The sequence below is a fragment of the Dama dama genome, chromosome 29 (assembly GCF_033118175.1).
Source record: "Dama dama isolate Ldn47 chromosome 29, ASM3311817v1, whole genome shotgun sequence".
NCBI lineage: Eukaryota > Metazoa > Chordata > Mammalia > Artiodactyla > Cervidae > Dama > Dama dama.
Window position 1 is genome coordinate 30,586,380 of NC_083709.1, and position 20,968 is coordinate 30,607,347.

The 20,968-nt window shown below is 40.1% G+C and overlaps 1 long non-coding RNA gene across 4 annotated transcripts in view; it reads right to left on the minus strand.

Annotated features, from left to right (window-relative positions):
- The window catches only part of LOC133048719 (uncharacterized), a 108,669-nt gene that overhangs the window by 63,501 nt on the left and 24,200 nt on the right, over window positions 1-20,968 (minus strand). For 2 of the 4 annotated variants that reach the window (XR_009691115.1, XR_009691113.1), the window contains exon 4: window positions 3,238-3,345. The exons of the other annotated variants lie outside the window; for them this stretch is intronic. This is a non-coding gene — a long non-coding RNA (uncharacterized LOC133048719). The remainder of the gene's footprint in view (window positions 1-3,237; window positions 3,346-20,968) is intronic. 4 annotated transcript variants of the gene reach the window in all.

The following is a 20,968-nucleotide window of genomic DNA, read 5'->3' on the forward strand; positions in this document are numbered from 1 at the left end:
TATGCTGCTGCCATCAGGTCCTATATGAAATCAGAACAAGGATATGCACACCAACTTGAATTCTAAGTCTCCACTTAATGAACAGTCCTTTGCAGTACTGCTCAAACACAGACCAACAAATTTACAGTTCAACAGAAACCCAACAACACAAGATGTCATGGAGCCATTCACAGAATCATTCATTCATTCTCTGAGTACAGCTGAAGATCCAAAAACCTACTGCAAACAGACTGCTGATCACTCCTATTTTCTTCCTTCTTATCTCCACACTTGAGGCTCAAAGCAGCACACACAGGGAACTTCTCTGGTGGTCGGATGGTTAAGACTCCGCGCTTCCAATTCAGGGTGCACAGGTTTGATCCTTGGTTGGGGAACTAGGATCCCACATGCCAGGTGGCATGGCCAAAAAATAAATAAATAAATAAATAAAATGAATAAAAGAAACCCAGCACAAACAGATACTGGAGTGAATGCCTAGCCCTCAGATACACACAGGGAAAATTCAAAGATATAAGAGGATGCTGTGGACTTGTCCGATACAGAAGAAAAGATCAAACCCTAGGAAAAGGGGGAACACAAGACAGAAACTTCAGAAGCATTAAAATAATAGCTAAGATGCAAGAAAATGGGAGAGGGTGCCGAGAGAAATGAAGAGCCTGCATTTCTGCGTAACAAACATCCACATTAAGGATCATCCAAATCTTTGCAGTGAAGCCTTACATACTTTCTAATGAATAAGAAATAATTTGCTAGATCAAAGCAAGCAATAACTACTTTCTCATGTTAGTAGCTCCATTCCATCTGGTTTTGATTTAATCACCAGGAACACTGAATAAACAGCTGCTTGGACAGGATCTCCAAGAGATGTTTCTGCACCTACATTCATTGCAGAATTATTCAGAACAACCAACAGGTGGAAGTAACCCAAATGTCCATTGTCTTTACAGAGCCTCAACTGCAAATACTGACATTTTCTGACTCTCTGCTGGGACAATCTCCACATTTGGATTAATAACCTCATAGCACATGGCATCTTCATAAATTCTTCATAAATTGCAGCTAAGTAGCAGGAACTCTGCAAAGCACTTGACAAACAATAACTTTTTCATTTCTCAATGAAATATTGCTTCAGTAAACCTATGAGAAAGATATTATCATTATTAACCCTAATTTGTGAATGATGAAATTAAGATTTAGAGAGATTAAATAGCTTGCCAAAAGTTACACAGTAACTAGAACAAAGATTTCACACACTCCATGCTTACTCACTTACTTACTTTCCAAGCACCCAATATTCAAACCCCTGGGGAAACCCAGATTAACTCATTATTCATTTTACCAAAACAACATTATAATCTCCTCAGGATATTTAAAATGCCCTGAAGCCTTCATTCATTTTGTCATTCACTCATTCATTACTTTATTCATTCCATAAACATTATTCCAGAAACTGGGTATGCAGCTATTTACATATAAAGCCCTTACTTTCTTGGAATTTATGGTCTAGTCCATGTTCAAGGGGCTTTAAAATCTGCATGCAGTAAAAGGCTTCTCACAGAGATGGGCAGAATGTTCTCTGTCTCCACACTAGGGACAGAGATGCAGTGTAAGACAGAAAGTCCATATGCTTTACTGTGGAGAAAAGCAACCACTTCTTGTAAAGAACAACATTTCCACTACTTCTACTTGGATTAAGATTTACAGATCCAATTTACCTAAATTACATGAATTTTCACAAATATTCTCAAGTATGTCCTATGATATAGTTAGTTGTGTGTGTGTGTGAGAGAGAGAGAGAGAGAGAGAGAGTGTGTGTGTGTGTGTGTGTGTGTGGTTGTGTTAGGGGAAGCACACTGATTGAAACCACCCACCCTGGCCAGGCACCATAGTAGCCATTTGCATGAGTTGTTTTATGACAGGAGATCCTGATAAGGAATACGGAACTAATAAGCCACCACCAACCGGAAGAGTTTGGGAAAGGTCGAAAGGAGACGTTGCGTGTCCGTCCACTTCCCAGCATCCCTCTCGCTAGCATCCACCTTGACTGAGCGATGCGTGTGCCACCAGGAAAGACTTTGAATTAGAATGATTGGCCAAAGACCACCTGGAAACTAATCCCATCACCATAAAACCCAAGACTGCAAGCCACACGGCAGAGCAGTTCTCCTGGGTTCCCTTACCCTCCTGCTCTCCACCCGGGTGCCCTTTCCCAAGAAAATCTCTTGCTTTGTCAGCATATGTGTCTCCTCAGACAATTCATTTCCAAGTGTTAGACAAGAGCCCAGTTTCAGGCCCTGGAAGGGGTCCCCCTTCCTGCAACAGTTGTGCTCAGTGGCTCAGTCATATCTGACTCTTTGCGAACCTATGGACTGTAACCCCCCAGGCTCCTCTGTCCATGGAATTTTCCAGGCAAGAACACTGGAGCAGGTTGCCATTTCCTACTCCAGGGGGCCTTCCCAACCCAGGGACCGAACCCCTGTCTCTTGCCTCTCCTGCGTTGGCACGCAGATTCTTTACCACTGCATCACCTGGGATGCAACTGTGATTAAAACTTGAAAGATCACTATCCTAGGAGTATGGCCAGGGTTTTTTTCTCCTAAATGTTTATCTTTTCATTAACCCAGTCATAAGCTCAAAGGTCCTTTATACATAGCAAACCGACTTTCACAAAACATATCATTATTAGAAACAAAGCCAATGTCTTGACAAATGGAGATTTATTTTCTCCTCACAACAGACTTTTTTCTAAATTATAGTCTCCAAGTGGCAAAAACTGAAGCAGTACTGCTGGTAAGTTCACAAGACTTAAGACTATAGAATCCCCAACTGGGCAACTTTCATGCCCCATTTAATGTACAGATTCAAAAATCCTGGTATACCCTCATTTTACTTGATAAGGGCTGATTAGCTTTGCAATTAAGCTATATAGTTTTGGGGCATAGCTCTGAAAGAATACCCATCTACTTACTGCTACTTAAAAAGTCTTACTTTCAGTATAATAGCCTTTTCCGTTAGTTTCAATTGGATAGAGCAGGCAATATCTCATGGCACCATTTAACACAAATGCAGTATATGAGTACACCAAGGAACAAGCAACTCTCTCAGTTTGCAGTTAATGAATCAAAGTTTAGGACGACAAATTGGCTCGCTGAGGCAAAATAGTTAATTAACTTTTAGTCAGAAATATTCATCCTGCTTTCCTGGCATAAACAAGTCTCATAAACTCTGTTTACTTACTCAAGTGTTTTTCTTCTCTCCTCCATCCCTGGGCATCATTCAGAGCTCTTTAATATATCATGTCAGAGTAGCTTCATAATTTTAATCCAATTTTTTTATGCTTTCAGCCTCCAAGACAAAAAAAATTACATCACTTCATCATTAATGTAAGTTCTGTAAACACTGGACTATCAAATAGAAAAAGAAAGAAAGAAAAGCCTCCAACATTTAATTCTGTAGCCTCTATGATTTTGAATGCTAATTGAATCAGACTTTGTTTCTTAAAGTAAACACATTAATTCTAAATGTTCTCTTAGCTCAGACTGTTTAGCCTGTCAGGTAAGGCCGCAGATTAATGTGATAGCAGTAGCTGGTGTGTCCAATTAGCAAAGAGGTTTAATGGCAGCTACTCCAGACCCTCTTGCCTCTGGTATTTTACAGAGGCACCATTTCCTTAAAACAACATTTTACATATTAGCTAATAAGAGAACCATGTCAACAGCTTTGATGAATATACACCTGAACAGTCATTACATTATATACTCTCCAGACACTCTTCCAAAGTCACCTTTCGCTAATTTTCCCCCCAATTATTATGTTTCTTCTGGAGAGAAGGGTGTCTATTTGTTATCTTCTGTCATTGGCCTGTATTTTCTAAAGAAAGACTGTCTGCTACAGTGAATGCTTGCATTTAACAGCTACCAACACTAACTGCAGTTTGCATTTTGTTCTTTGCAATGTTGCCACAAAGTTTACTTCTTTTCTAGCTCTGCGCCAGATTTCTTAAACCTCAAGTCATCATCATTTTATGAGATGATTTTTCCAAAAGCAAATTACAGGTTGATGAATTAAGTAAGTGTTGGTCAAGAAACAGTGCTTATTTTTGGAAGTGACTCTTTTGTGTACAAAAAGTCAGGTTAATGTCTTTCTCTGTATGTTTAGGAACAGACATAGCATACTAGAGAAGGCAACCTTCAACTGGAAAACAAATTAGTTTCAAAAAGTTTACTCTAGGTTGACATGTTTTCCCATAGGTAAGTTAAACATATTTTAATTTATGTATGTATTTAGCTTAGGTAAGTTCAACTTATTTTTCCATGATACCAATCCTAAACAAGATTGATATTGTTTAATTCAGCAAACCTGTATTGGAACTCCTACAAGGCATCAGGTGAGGTTCTAAGGGCCAGGAGTAATAGGATGAATAAGATAGAGTGCTGTCCTCAAGGATTTGCAAGGTAACAAGACAGAATTTATTTTTATGGTAAATTCATTCAAAGCTTTTCCTTGAAAGGTCTAAACATGTATCACCTTTAACTCTACTCATGGACTCCTCATATCCCTCTGCCTACCACCTGGAGCAAAGACTCTCCCAAGTATAATTCCAAAGCAGTATAATAAGTGCATAGAGTGTTAGTGAAGGGAAAAGGGTACTAATCCAAGAAGGGGAAGGGTGATGAGGATATGAGTGAATAGGTAGGTTTCCTAAAGGAGATGACTGCTCAGTTGAGTTATAAAGGATATAAGGAGTTTATTAAGCCACTGATCCTCAAAAAGTGTAGACTTCATAGCAGCAGCATCAAGGTCATCTGAGAACTTGTTAGAATTATTCATTATTGGGCTCCACACCAGAGTGACTGACTCAGAATCTCTGAAGGTGGGAGTCAGCAATCTGAATCTTAAGAAGGTGAATCTGATGTAATAGGTAAGGTTTGAAAACTACTATATTAGAGCAACTTTTCAGGCAGTAACACAGGAGGAGGGGCTGCTGCTTTTTCATGGAGTGAATTGTGTAAGCAAACACTTGGAATGATTGTAGTAGATCTCCCAGCTGCTCTGAGGATGGGTTATTAAGAGCTCCCAGTTGCATTCTTCTGAGAATTGTTCTCAACCTATGGGAAAGAACTTGCCTGGAAATGCCTAAGTTACTCCCCTTTCCAAAAGTGGCCCACCACCAATAATACACTGATATGGCCAGTCCCCTTACCTCAGGGTAGGAAAGCTTTGTGGTATAATTCATGCTCCAAAAGCTCCCTATAGGACCAGCTGAACCCACATCTTGGCCTGGCCACCTTCCCTGCCCTATTGTGCTTCCCTTGTTCCATTCCAGGTTTCTCCTGAAAGCACTTCCTCAGTAAATACTGGCACAAGAATCCGCATCTCAGGCTGTTTCCAGGGAACCAAACCCAAGACAGTGGTATACAGCATAGGAATGCTTGGAGAACTTCAAAGGGTTGCATTGATGGAGCATAAAGTGTAAGTTCTGACTGGTAAGATTGGGAGGAGCCAGTTTATAGACTGGCCAACAAGGTTCTTTGGGCAACAATTCCCAAAAGCATCAAAATTCAAAGGAGCATTCATTGAACTTTAATACATACCAAGTACTGATGTGAATAGAGGGAGGGAAATCACTCAAATACCACCTTGAATGGCAAGGAAAGTATCTTCCCTGTTTACAATAAATAATAATTCACATCCCATCTCACACCAGTCACCAAAAATAAGGAGACTCCTAGATCCAAACCACAGAGGTCAGGGGCTCTGTGATCATTTGTAGAGACTTATTCTTGGTGATATGGAAGGGAGAGAGACAAAGTGAAGAGCTTTGTCTTCAAAGTGAAGACAAAGAGCTTTCACTTCCAAGTCAAAGTGAAGAGCTTAGGGTAACCCTCTAAGCAATGCAGAATTGTAAGGTATTAGACACTGGGTTGAGGATGGCAACCAAAGGAATTATATTCAAAATGGGCCAATCATGGGCTTCCTTTTTCCTTCTGTGTCTTCTTCAGATTCTTCTTTCCTTGACTCTGGGAGCTCCTGTTAGTGCAAACTACTAGGACCACATTTCCAAACTATCTAGGGGACATTAATAGTTCAACAGATTCTTTCCTTCTGAGGGCCTCTGCTTCCCCTTTTACTTCACCAGTGATTGCTCCTAACCAGGATATCTTTCCCATCTGTTCCAGTGCAGTCTGAGAATCAGGTCAACACTCCAAGCTTCTCCCCTTCTCCAGTCACTCAAATAACCACACATACCTTTAGAGCATGCTCTAAGGGTTTTTCCTTCCTGTCAGAACAGTAAAAAACAGGGCAGGAAGATGCACTAGATTATCATTTTGACATTTTGATTGTGTGTCTTCCCCAGCATCCATTTCCTCTTATTATAGTAACCATCCTCAGTTTCTTTTTAACAGTCCTCAATGCCTTCCCTCTCAATTCATTTATCCTGAAAGGGTCCACTACTATTTCCACCAAACATGGGGGCTCTATGCTGAAAACATGAAGGGATGGAGACTCGGTAGCTACCATGCCCCCATAAACAGAGACAATGAACTTGCAGAAACTATACAAGAACACGGAGCAGAATGGTAGCACTGCAGGTGAAGGAAAACTGCTCAGTCCCTGAATTCAGCCACGTCTGAAGCCACAGCTACCCTCAGGTTTTCAGCATTGTGAAATATTAAATTCTCTTTTTCTCTTTAACCTTCAAAACCATTTTCTTAGCCCTTTCAACAGAAAGTCCTAACTGATCTAAGATGTCTTCCATTTTTAAGATATGGCTATATATAAAGCTAATCTTCCTTTGGCTTCACTAACTGAAGGACCTTTAAATGTCTTCCTCTTCCTTCTTTCATTTATACACAATATCCCAAACATGTGTTCCAAGTATAATTGGATTGTTGCACCATACAAAATGTAAAAGGAATGAGATGCTCCATGGTCACATAAATGTGGAAATTCCTTCCTTCTGCAAAGTTAGATTCCTTTACTGAAGGACTTCTGAGAGTCTTTAGCCTATGACTTATGTGCTAAATCTGCAAATGTATGCATGTGTGCTAAGTCACTTTGCTGTGCTGTGTTCCAGCTCAGTCGTGTCCAACTCTTTGTGACCCCATGGACTGCAGCCCACCAGGCTTCTCTGTCCATGGAGATTCTCCAGGCAAGAATACTGGAATGGGTTGCCATGCCTTCCCCCAGGAGCTCTTCCCAACCCAGGGATTGAACCCATGTGTCTTATGTCTCCTGCACTGGCAGGCAGGTTCTTTACCACTAGCGCCACCTGGGAAGCCCCAAATCTCCAAGTGAGGGTCAAAATGTGTCTCATTCCCCTCATGTGAGTGACTGTAGAAATGCTATTTTCATGGAGTAACTATGCGGCAAGATTACATGAAATACATTTCAGAAAACGGGTAGCCAGTTGAAATTCTAGGCTTTTTTCTACTCCAAACTGCTTAACATTAAGGGATCCTTTCACTCCCACCTGGGCTTTTGATCATTCCATCTGGTGTGCTCCCAAAGGGCTCTACCCAAAAATAAGGTTGGAGGACTGGGTAAAAGGGAATTATAAGCAAAGGAGAGGGATAAATAAGGGTGCTCCATGCCACCCCAATGTGGAAGAAATTTTCATTACCCTTGGGCAGATCGTAGGTCTCCAATGTAATATGGTCATTTTTATCTTCACTGCTTCATGCAGTATACATTTGTTGAACTTAAGAATATATCCATGAAAACTTCTAAAACACACACACAAAAACAAAAAACAGAACCAAAATCCTCTGCCCAGAATACAAAAACTACTACAGCAGTTAATTACCTTGAATACATCTGAGCAGAACAGATTTTAGAAAGGCACTTATAAGATTTTGGCTGTACTTTCTAAAATGTTTTTGATGGGCTTTTCATGTTTTAAAAGTCTGACAGCTGCTCCTGAAAATGAAATACTGTTTGTCAGCAAGCTACAGTTAACTCATTTCAATAAATAGGTAATTTGTTCCCTTAGAAAACAGTTGAAAGCATTCAATGACATTTGAGTGGAAAGAAAAACTGAGTAATTTTCGGATGGGGGGAGGAACAAATCTTACATGCCATTTCACCCCAAGCTCTCTGAAAGTAAGAGAGGGATTGGACACATGAGGGCAGACTATTTTGGTATCTCCAGTAAAATGGATCAATATGTAAATGAGTTTCTTTTACAGCCTGACTTAGTGAAAAGAGACCACAATATGAAAACCTGATTCCTCTGTGTGGCCTTTTGCATTCTCTTTAAACAGGTATGTCATCTAAAGCATCTCTTTAAACCTTACACTTCCCTGCTTTAAGAGATATTCTAACTGTGGATAACGTGGAAATCAGACATTTTCTTCCAAGAGCTTCTCAGTCAAGATAATGCCTCCTCTAACACTCCTCTGATGCAGCCAGCAGTTTACTGGACCAGATCAGAGATCATTCTAGTTTCCTCCAGCCTTTGTTTGGTACTCCCAGTTGCGTGTGTATCCACTCCACAGTTAGACATACAAACACACACAATCTACATCTCGTCAGGAAAACAGAAACCACTGAGATATTTCAAAACACAAAGGACTTGGGAGTTCCCTGGTTGTCCAGTAGTTAGGACTCTGAGCTCTTACAATGGGGGCCCAGGTTCAATCCCTTATGGGAGAACTAATATCCCACAAGCCACACAGTGTGGGGGAAAAAAAAAATATATATATATATATATATATAACATATATATATATATATCTGTTGCTTTTTTGTTTTTTGTTGTTTGTCCAGTCCAGTCCACCCCTTTCCTCCTGAGATGGCCAAGCCACTTTCAGTGACACTGACTTTTCTAACCCACAGCTGAGAATGAGGGGATGTTACCTGTCCTGGGTCTCTCCCAGCCTCCAGGCTCTTCTCCCCATTACCAGCTTGTGGCTGGTCATAGCCAGGGCAGGGCTGTATGGCTGGCAGTCTCCATGTACCCAAGCAAGGACTAAAGCCATTCTTCCAGAGACAAGGTGGTTCAAAGAGACCCTTAAAATGGGGTGAGGTGGGGAGTGACACAAACAGGGAAAAAAAAAAAACACTTGTTTGATGGGAGAGTTTTCAGGCTTTTTTTTTTTTCTGTGTTTTCCATGTTTGTCATTAGTTCGTTCCTCAAGAGGTCTGGTCTCTCCATCTCTTCCACATGAGAGTTCGTGCTCTCTCTCTCTTGTTTTTTTTTTTTCTTTTTTTGGTTGTGTGTGTGTTTCAGTTTTTTTCAAAAGAACTTTGTGTTTGCCAGTGGTGGACAGCGCCAGTCTCGGAGGCTGGACCCCCATGTAGCAGGGTTGGGACAAGGGGCAGGCCCACGGCTGCTGAGAGGATCTCTGTGTTTAAAGCCTTTGAGAATAAGTTACTGCATTTCCCAGGGTGCAGGGTGGGGGTTGGCAGAGGGGTTCCTGGTGGCGGCTTTGCCTAGAGTCCAGGCCGCAGGGGCTCCCCTGTCAGGTGAGGAGAGGGTGAGGAGGGAGCGCTGTGAGGAGAGTAAGCTGTGAGGAGAGTAAGTCGGAGCATCTCTCCCTGCCCACCTCCAGTTTGGTTAGAGTTTCGTGGGCTCCCTGTCCATCCCAGGCTTCAGCCTTGGGAGCCAGCTGAGTATTTGGGAAGAGATTGTGAGCTGTATGGTACTCTAGCCAAGGAGGTAGAAAGAAGAAGGGGAAGTGGCAAAGTTTATTTTCCTTCCCCCTTCTTTGTCTTGGGTTTTCTTGTTTCCCTTTCTTCTTCCTTTATATATATATAAATACACACAAAGGGCTTAATATAGGAAATTGGTACCACAGGTGTTGGATGACTAAAATAGAAAGAAGGGAGCTGTGAGGTAGACTAGGCAAGAAGCAGTTACTACCCTAAGACTGAAAGAAGAAAAGGCAGAGAGGAGTTTACAAGAACCTATGAGCATGAACCAAGAGCCTTAGGAATTGGTGCTTAGACCTCTAAGGACAGGGCACATCACTGGCCATGGCTGGTACCCCAAGAGGGTATGAAGACACTGTTCTTAGGGTGCTAAAAGTAATTAGAGGGTGGAACCAACTTTTGCTGCTAGGGCCTCCTACTATGTTGTCACTGTTGTTGTTTAGTTGCTAAGTTATGTCTGACTCGTTTACGACACCATGGACTGTAGCCCACCAGGCTCCTCTGTCCATGGGATTTCCCAGGCAAGTATACTAGAGTGGGTTGCCATTTCCTTCTCCAAGGGAATCTTCCTGGATCAGGGATTGAACCTATCTCCTGCATTGGCAGGTGGATTTTTTTTTACCACTGAGCCACCAGGGAAGCCCACTTCACACTGTAAAAATAGGCAAAACGGGAGAGAAGTCCTCTCCCTCTTCTTTACTTTCCAGTCTCTCTCTAGTGCCCCTATTGGCAGACCCTAAAAGACAACAGGGACTTCCCTGGTGGCTCTGGTAAAGAATATGCCTGGCCAATACAGGAGACACAGGTTTGATCCTTAGCTTGGGAAGATCCCTTGGAGAAGGAAATGGCAACCCACTACAGTATTCTCGCCTGGAAAATCCCATATGGACACAGGAGTCTGGAAGGCTACAGTCCACAGGGTCACAAAAGAGTTAGACAGAATTTAACAACTAAGTAAAAAGAGAACATCCTTGGCAAAGAAGTCATAGGAGAGTTGACTTGGAGCTGAGGGAAAACAGGTAAATGACAAATTCTCCTAAGGGAAAGATAACTGACTTTGGGCAAGTTGCATAAACTCACTGGCATTAATTTCCTGTTCTGGAATAGTTACATCTACCTTGGATGGTAGTGTCATGTATACAAATAGATAATCTAAATAAAGGGCTTAGTATAGTGCCTGTCCCATAATAGATTCCCAATAAATAAAAATTGATTTCCTTCTTTTCCTCCCTTATTCCTCATCTTTCCTAGTGGAATAAAAGGCTTTCTACCTTGTGATTGGACTCTCAGGCATCAATCAACACCTGTAAGCTCATTGGCAGGGCAATATTTCCTCTAAGTTGGAAAGGTTTTATTAGCCTAGCAAGATTCTCAAGAGTTTCAAGGAAGAGATAAGCAAATTGCTTCCAATTCATTGCTTATAGAATAAAAATAATATAAAAAAAAAAAAGAAAAATTATAGAAAATATAAAAATCGAAAGCCCTGAATCTGTACTGAGTTAGAACTTAACATTTCTTGTAAATCACCTTCTTCACCCCCAAACAAGCTAAAATTCAATGTGTGCCAAATAGCTTCTTTTCTGGCAAAGCTTTTGATAGATAATGAGAAACAAGACAGGGCAATTCAATGATAAGAGCTTCTAACTATTGCCAGCAAGAAAATAACCCAAGGTGTTCCTTTTCTCAATTACTGCAAAGTTCCTTTACTTGTCGGATGGCCGCGTGCTCCTGAGCAAACCTTGGGGCTAGCTGTACACATCCTGGCTTATCCAGTGCACCCTAAGCCCAGAGGCAGCAGCTAGCAATTATATTTCACCAATTGATGTACAATTATAAATTTACAGGCTTGATGGTCCAATGAGGCCCCCTGCTTTGTGAAATAATGAATAGGAAATTGTCAGAATAATTAGTCAAGTCAGACCTTGCAAATCTACCTGTGTATTGAAAGTAAAGAAACAAATAAAAATGCCTGTCCTTTGACAGAGATTGAAAGGTGGGATGTGAAAAAGAAATGACAAGGTCAAAATATTACTTTTTGCCATTTTTGCTGAATTTAGCTCCCTACCTATACAGAATCTAGTGTGTACCTCTCAGATCCTCCTACAAAGATTTATTCCTATTATTCCAGCCACTGGAAATACTGCTATTTCTACAGAAAAATGCCCTTAGCTGGAGTCAGCTATTTTGGCCAAGGTCAGACTCTTACTAGGAAGGAAGTAGGGAAGTTCATACTAAATAAGTGGTCAGTTCCAGATTATAAAGGTCTAGTCTCTCTTGTCAGAATAAGACACAAATCAGAAGGGTCAACCCGATCTTCAAAGCTCCCTAAGGGGTTGGCTGAAGTCTTTGATATTACACTGAAGACCGACTTTTCTTTCTGCCCATTCCTAGCTATTTCCCTAAGAACACTCCCTATCAGAAGTTGGTACCAACTGCTATCTGAGTATGCTTTTCAGAAAATCCAACTTGCAGAATTGTCAAATCATATATCAGTGTCAGGATTATAACAAAGAAATGCCTTTAACAAGGAGTAATCTATTCAATTCAAGAAGTATTTTTGTATGCCTACTATGGACAAGGCAATTCTACACCAAAAGTAAGTTTTTTCTTAAGATTTTCCCTTGAGAGATTTTTTAACTCTTTTTTTTCCCTTGATTTGGTTTGGTGTAGTCAATCAAATATACATAAACACTAACTTCTGAGCTGACCCTTCTGAGTAAATTTACCTACTTCTGGATTTTCTCACAGTCTAAACTAAAAAAAAAAAAAAAACTTAAAAAATACACCAAAAGAGAAACTATTGGTAATGAAAATCAAGACTATTTCTGTTACATTTGAAGTACATAATTATGTGTACAACTTAACTATAAATTCAAATAGGTCAGGGAAGGGCATGAAAGGAATATATATATAAGGACTATATATATATACAAAGGTAATATTTGATATAAATATCATAATATATTGTCAGTACGATGAAGGACACCACAATCTCTATTAACTAGGAAGACCAAGAGAGGTGAATGGATTATATGAATTATATATGTTAAAGGATATAACAAGTGTTATATAGGTATAGTTCTAAATGCTGCAGGTGAATCCCACTTTGTGCAAATCTGATATTTGAAACCTAGACTAATATAAAAGATGGAGAGTGATTTTAAAATAAATGTGAGACTGATGGGATCAAGATAGTAGAATAGGAAGATTCTGAGCTCACCTTCCCTCACAAACATATCAAAACTACAAATAAATACAGAGCAACATTCTCTGAGAATGATCTGAAGACTAGTAGAATGGCTCTCCTATAGCCAAGGCTCCAAAGAAAGAACCACATTGAGTATAGTAGAAAGGGAAGAAGTGATCTAGTCACGCAGGCCCCACACCCCTAGCAGGTGACCCACAGAGGAAGAGGATATCACAGGCTTGGGGAGCTTCCCTTTGAAGTGAGGGGGTTCGAGCAACAAATTAGGCAACCGGTCTAACACCAGGAAGTCAAATCACCTTAACTGATTTGAATATCAGTGGGGCTTAACAGAGGGGTGTGAAAAACCAAGACTTCACTCTCAAAGAACGCATGCACAGGTTTGCTCACTCCCCATCTCAGCACAGAAGTGGCAGACTGAAAACTGCATCATGCTCTGGCCATCCTGCCAGGACAGCCCACAGGCCCCCCAGCACATCAGCATCCCGCTCCAGCCCCGCCTGCCTCCCCACGAAGGAGGAGGCTGCCACAGCCAATGTGTGGGCATGCATCAGAGGACGACGGGAACCAGCTTGGGCCCCAGCCCTGCCTCTAGCCAGGGCAGAAACTGCCATCGCGGGTGTGCATATACACAAAGGAAGGAGCAAAGCCAGCGCAGGAGGCCAGCTCCAAGCCCTTGAGCCCTGGCCACCCCCCCAACCACAGCAGAGATTATTACTGAGCCCAAGAGAAGCCCCAGCTCACACCTGGCTCTAGCTATAGCCTCTCCATCCCTAGCCACACCTTGCACCAAGACACCAGCTGCAACACAGCCAGGAGAAGACATGGCCTGTGTTCACTTTAGATCTAGCTCTTCCGCCTAAACCATCGGGAACACCCGGACTGCATAGGAACACTCTCACACAAGGACATGCCTTCGAGGCCAGGATAGGCAACTGTGTCAATTAATTTCATGGAAACAAAAATAGAATACTACTCAACCAGAAAAAAGAATGAAATTTTGCCTTTGCAACAGCATGGATGGACCTGGAATGTATTATGCTTAGAAATAAGTCATACAGAGGAAGACAAATACTATACTATCTCACTTATATATGGAATCTAAAAACTGAATCAAACAAATATAACAAAAACTGAAACAGACTCACAGATAAAGAGAATAAACTAGTCATTACCAGTGGGCAAGAGGAGTTGGGTGAAACAGATAGGGAAAGGGATTTGAGGTACCAACTACCAGGTATAAAATAAATAAGATTCAAGGATGTAATGTACAGCACACAGAATATAGTCAACATTTTATAATAACTTCATCTGGAGTATAACATCAAATCACTATGTTGTATGCCTAAAAATTTAAAAATTGCTAAAAGATTTTTAAAATATTTAATTGAAATATATCCCAAATTTTAAAATATATTTATAATCAAATTTTTATCAGCATATTTTATAGATCTTTCCTTTAATTTTTAAAATCTCCCTTTCTGCCCTAACTTCTGTATAAATACCATGACTGTTTTCATTTTTAACTGATATTGTGATTTATAATAAGAAATATATATTTGGTCTTTGTCCTCTTTTCTGGCACAGAGTTCAGAATTTTCTAAGTGATGGAAGCAATAAAGATGTCTTTTGTTATATTTAATAAAGGTGATTTTGGGACCCTCCCCCCTCAACCTAGGAATGGGGGCTAATTAACAGGAGAACTTAACATGTGCTTACAGGTTTGGAACTTTAGTCCCATCCCCTGACTTCTTAGAAGGGGAGAGGAGCTAGAAACTGAATCACCAATGGCCATTGATTGCATCCTTCATGCCTGTGTAATGAAGCCTCCGTAAAAATCCAAAAAGGATAGGGTTTGGAGAGCTTCCCGGTTAGAGAGCAATGGAGATTTGGGGAGAATGGCTCACTCTGAGAGGGCATGAAAACTCTGAGCCCGTTCCTATACCTTTCCCTCTGCATGTCTTCCATCTGGCTGTTCTTGAATTATATCCTTTTGTAATAAGCAGGTTACCTAGGAATCAAAATGTTTCCCTGAGTTGTGTGCTGCTGTAGCAAATTTTTCAAACCTGAGGAGGAGACTGTGGGAAGCTCTGATTCACAGCCAGTTGTCAGAAGTATAGGTAACTGCCTGTGCTTGCAACTGGTGTCTGAAATGGGGGCAGGAGGACAATCTTATAGGACTGATGGTGGAACCTGATGCTATATTTAGGTACAACAGATAGAGTCAGAATTGAACTGAATTGAGTGGGATTCTTAGACACCCTGCTGGTGTCCAAGAATTATTTAGTGGTTTGTGGGGCAACTCCCAGCCATGTGCGCGCGCGCGCACACACACACACACACACACACACACACACACACACACACACACATTGCAATTGAGTCCAAGAACTTGACCTATACATAACACCCATGCTCCTGCCTCTTACCAGTAGTGTGATCTTACAAGGGTATTTGTCCATCCAAGCCTCAGCTTCCTCTTCTGTAAAATGGATCTGGAAATGCTAGCCAAGAGCTAAGAAAAACTAAAAAGAAATGTATGAGAAGATGCCTCACAGTCCTCAATGGTTGCTACATATTCTCAATAATGCAAAATGTTTGATAAAATTTTCCACACAGATTTTAAGAAAGGAGTTCAATGATTTAGCACACACTCAAATCCCTTATAGCTTACATGACTGTATTTTAACACAAGGAGAGTATTTTTTTAAGATAAACTTTTAACTCTGTATTTATAAATAATGCCCTGATAAAGAACAACTCATTATCCCTCTTCAAAATGGCCTAAGATAAAAGAAACTGCTTTCAGGTTAAGATCTGCTTACTTAGTGGTTTATGGGGAAACTCCCAGCATCCTACCCCTGCGTGTGCACATGCCAAGTGATCTGAGCCTACTCTTCTCAAATACATAACATTCCTTTTATAATTTGGTGCTGAAAAAAAGTCCTCATGAGAAGAGGCAACAGGCTCACTAAGTTCTCAAGTGTTTTGTAATTTAAGGATCTAGCAAGTGTAATAGGCCTTAAATAATCTTTCCAGAAGAAACTTTGTACTGTGTTTAGTACTGTGTTTACCAGGATCATTTGCTTTAAAGTTGAATTTGCTGAAAAGCCTCAGGCACAATTTTTAACAGTGTCCGGAAGCACTGTAATTAGGCAATTAGTGCTTAATGACGTAGAAGAAGGATGTAGCTCTACTCTACATAAAATTGAAAGAAAGGTATCGCTTGAGCACTTCAGACCACAGAGGCATGCATTTTCCACTGTCAGCATTACAGGCATCTTGTTGCTATTTTTCAATGGGCAGCAACACACACATATTTACCTAAAAGCAATCGGTCAACATTTAGAAGCAAAGATGCACAAACAAGAAAAGAGAGTTTTGATTTTCCTGTTCTTTGAGAAGTCAAGGTGAGTGCATGGCATATTTATGTGTTTGGTGAGCTTGCTTTTGCTTTTTCCTAGTCCTGTTTCATGCACAATACTAGGATGAAGGATGTTTTAGAATCCTATAGTTTTAGTACTTTTAGAACTTTCCTCCTGTGTGGAGGCTAAGATTTCTGTAAAATTTAGAAACTTTGGGAAATGTTTTCTTAAATTCAAATGTTATTTCCACAAGACCAATGTGGTGACGTTTTGAAATATTCAATTAAGTAGACACCCGCCCAGTGCCATGCACACTGAGGCACCAAGAATGTAAAAATGACACAGGTATGAGCAGCAGGCTTTTCCTCTGGCATTCTTGATGATGGGTTTTTATTATAACTACAATCCTTTATACAATGAGTTCATACAGAATTAAGATTACTCTTTTGTAAAGCTGATGTGAAATGACCTTTCATGGATGAATTGTTTTTCCGAGGATGACATCAAACAGATGTAGTAATTCATGTAGAAACCTTTAAAAACAAAAGGACTGCTTTCTTCATGAGACAAACTGATTCAGAAGCAGAATTCAGACTAGTTCTGGCTTAAAATCCAACCAATCCATCCAAGGACTAATAGGATGGAAATGCAGCCAGAAATGGGCCCGAGGTAATATTTAGTCACAACAATAACTATGATTAAATAAATTCAATTAACCAACATATGAATAAAAGAAAAAATGGACTTTCAAGTACACTTAAGCACTTAAGCATTCACATAAAGGTCAGAGAGCCAGGGTGTAATCTCAGCTCTCATTTGCTGACAGTATGCCTGAAGTATTTGCAAACCTCAATTTCCTTACCCATAAGCTGGACATAGTAATGCCTGTCCTTCATTCAGAACATAGGTCATTAATATGAAAGCCTTTTATGAATTATATATACCTTACAAATGTGGGGAAGTTAATTGGCTACCATTAGGGGTGCCTTCTTATAACTACATGTATTTACTTTGAAATAGTAGGAAGCTCCCAGGTACATAAGTCATCTTAGGAATATACTTACCCTCAGCTCCACTGAAGCAAACTTCAGATGGTGCTGACTGTGCCCAATAAAGGAAAGAAATGTGCTGAATTTTAAAAATAAAATCAAGAAATTAAATGTCCAGACCTATTCTAAGGCAAAAAGTAGAAACTCAATTCCTGAATTAGAGAGCATGTGCTTAGAAACAGAAGATAGATGCAGAGAACAAACACAGTACTTCTCTGATCCAAACCCCTCCTGTTATTCTTCAGGTGAAGGGTTCAGGTTTTTCATTATCCAGCTGGGACCTAGAAGGACATTCATGCAAATATATTCCATGCCTGTCTGCTTCTTGAACTGCTTTCTAATGCCTATATCCAATTTCCTGGGGAGTCTTATTTTTTCATTAGGTTTTTTCAAACTAATTTTGAATTGAAAGACTGCTTTGTTTCCTCTGAATGATTAGGTAAAATAAGTATGAGTGGATATATCCCAGTATGAAAGCCAATGTATTGATCACATCATCCCTTGAAATTCAGACCTCTTTCAAACCAAACTATAACACAGCTTTATGTGACATCAGGGCTCAAACTCAAGATTAAAAGTTGAATTGCCCTTCTGATGACCGTTTCTGGGAACTGAACACCTAAACGAGCAGTTCATTACCTAAAATCTATGGACTTTAGGGGAGGAAGTATGTCAAGAATGCTTCAAAAGAGTGTGTAAAAATATTTGTAAATATGAGCATTTTTCTGGGGAGATGACCTATTTCTGTTCCTAGACCCTTGGGATGATCTAAGACACACAAACATGAATGAGGTTGTAGGCCTGTCAAAACTCCTGTAAAAACTGCATTTTTGTATGCCTTCTATCCTATAAAGGACAACTTGGCAAATGATCTGCATAAGCTGCTGCTCTTCTCTTATGTAAGTATTTTTTTTTAAACTTTGGCTTAGCTCTTTAATTTCAAGTGACAATAAAAAACTGTGCATTAAACTGAATCAGCCAGCAGTTCTTCAGCCAGTTCTGGGCTCTAACTCAAAACATTGCTCATCTCAGCCCTTGTTGGCACAAAGAAATGAGCGTGAAGGTTCTTTTCACCCTATTTTTAAGATTAAAAGATTTTGGAAATGATTTCTCTGATTGATACTTATTGACATTTTAATGAATGTTTTTAAAAAACATAGGCCACTTACTCCCCTAGCAAAGAAATCATGGTTGTAATGAAAGATTCCAATTAATAAAGCTGTCTCCATTGCTTCAGATTAACACTATTAAAGCATCAGTGAATTAAAGTTAAAATAAGATTCTCTGGAACTGCAGCAAATGAAGTCTTTTTGGATTAAGAAAAATATATATCTCCCTTTCAAAGGCATTTCCTTCTTTGCCTGTACGTGGAATTTCATAGAACCTGCAAATTATAATAACTTAAACCTATGAGTTTTAAAAATAAAATACTTTCAAATTAAATATAAAGAAAAGTAGCTCTACAATTTAATGTTTGTCTTCAGAATGACAGACTGCTGTGGTAATTACTAACATTGTTTAGGACTTTCCTATGGGAAAATCTTTTTCCAAAATTTTATCTCTACTCAGTGTTCACAATAACAATGTGATATTAATGCTATCCTTCATATCACAAAGGAGGGAATAGATTTCACCTGTGTTCTGATCCTACATCTTCAGAAGATTTTCTCATTTGAATGCTCCTGTCATCAATAGTTTATGAACTTATCTCAGAGTTATCCAAATAGCTAGGAAGATATGTCCTCTATTAACTCACTTCAGTCATTGCTTGAAGGCTGCTTGGGGTGGTGGAGTGGGAGTGACATGGAGTTGGACTCTATGGTCCTTGCCCCGCAGGTCCCCAGCCTCTGTAGAAAAACTTTAACTGAAGAATAAGGTTAATCAAAGAAGTGAGAAAATGCAGAAACAAAGGAAAACAGTCAAATGAGACCAAATAACGAGTTTAGTCATTAAATCAAGTAAAATCAAGACCTTTAGTTCCTTCTCAAAGGTGACAGATAATATTCTGAGCCATATTCTGTGAGCTGCCGTATAGATATTTCCACCAGGTGGAAGAAGTTAACTACAGGAGGACAAGACTGAAGCCATGACATAATATGCAACAATTCTGAGAACTTGTCTCTAAGAAATGGTAACAAACCAATCCTGGAATGAAAGATTTACCTATACTTAAACCAATCAAGATGATGCTAATCAGAACACTGCATGACTAATATCAAGATGACTGCCAGAGCTGACTGTGCTGTTTTGACATATTGCCCCCTCCCTCCATCTTCCCCACTGACTGTCAGTGGGGAAAGTTGGTCTTTAGACAGGAGGCCACCCTCCTCCACTTCCCCGCCAGGCTCCTAAATAAACCAAACTTTCCTTTCCACTAACTTGCCTGTTTATTTGCTTTTGAGTGGTAAGCAGTCATTCTACCACTTTCGGTAACAGGAAGAGGGTACATGGCTGATGGTAGAAAGAGACAAGAAAGCCCAAGGGCAGAGTCATAGTAAGCTGCTTTCTTTTGTAGTCTTTTGGGTCAGAGTACATGAGAACAATGAGTGCGGAAGGAATATAAGCAGGGCACGAATAGCATCTGCTACAGTGAAATAATCTATAGGACAACTGACCAACACAACCATGAAAAGGGGAGTGAAGAAAAGCTACTATTCCAGATTAAAGGAGACTTAAAAAGTCTTCAGTGAAATAAATTGGCAAGTGGTTTGTTTGCATCCTGGTTTAAACAAACCAAAGTTATTTTAAGTCATTCAGGAGAATTCTCAGATGTTTTGCAAGACATATTCAGGAAATGTTTTAAGTCTCACTTTGTGATGTAAAAAGTAAAGACTCAATGCTTAAAAGAATTGCAGAATTTTTGCAAGGGCTTAAGATGAATAATATGCACTTCCCTGGTAACTCAGTGGTAAAGAATCTGCCTGAGATGCAGGAGACTCAGGTTCGATCCCTGGGGTTGGGAAGAGCCCCTGGATGAGGGCTGGCAACCAACTCCAGTACTCTTGCCTGGAGAATCGCATGAACAGAGGAGCCTGGTGGACTACAGTCCATAGGCTCGCACAGAGTTGGACACAACTGAAGCGACTGAGCCACAGGAGCAGCAAGATGTACAACACAAGCAAGAACATTTCAGGATGAAATATCAACATAATAAAAGAGAAGAGGAACTACAGTTCTGTTGTGAAAAAAGAGAAAGCCTGCTACTTTCATTGTGACTATATTCCCCATGAGATGGTCATACACCACAGCCTGGAGAAACTTGAGTTTCATTATTGATTGATCTTTCATAACTGCACTTCAAAACACTAGGAAGTGGAGCGAGCACATTTGCTGCAAGTGACTAAAATTAAGGTTCATGTATTGGTTTTTAAATACGGCCCAGCACTAAGACTCTGAAGCAATTTTCAACTCTTATCTCAAATTAAAACAAAGGAAATCATCTCTTTAGGGAAAATGTCAATGGAGATAATGTATCATTTTGTAATCCTCTATAGCTACCAAGGCACCTGGGAGATCAAAGCTCTCTGACCAAATCCTTGATAGAAGCACAGTCTTAAAGGTTTTGCCATTTCTTGACTCTAAGCACTGAGATAAGCTAGGCCAACTGCCGTATTCAGCTAACTACCACAAATGACTTCACCCTGTGAAGGCCAGTTTTGCTGAACTTCAATGACAGAGTTACAAGGTTATTGAAA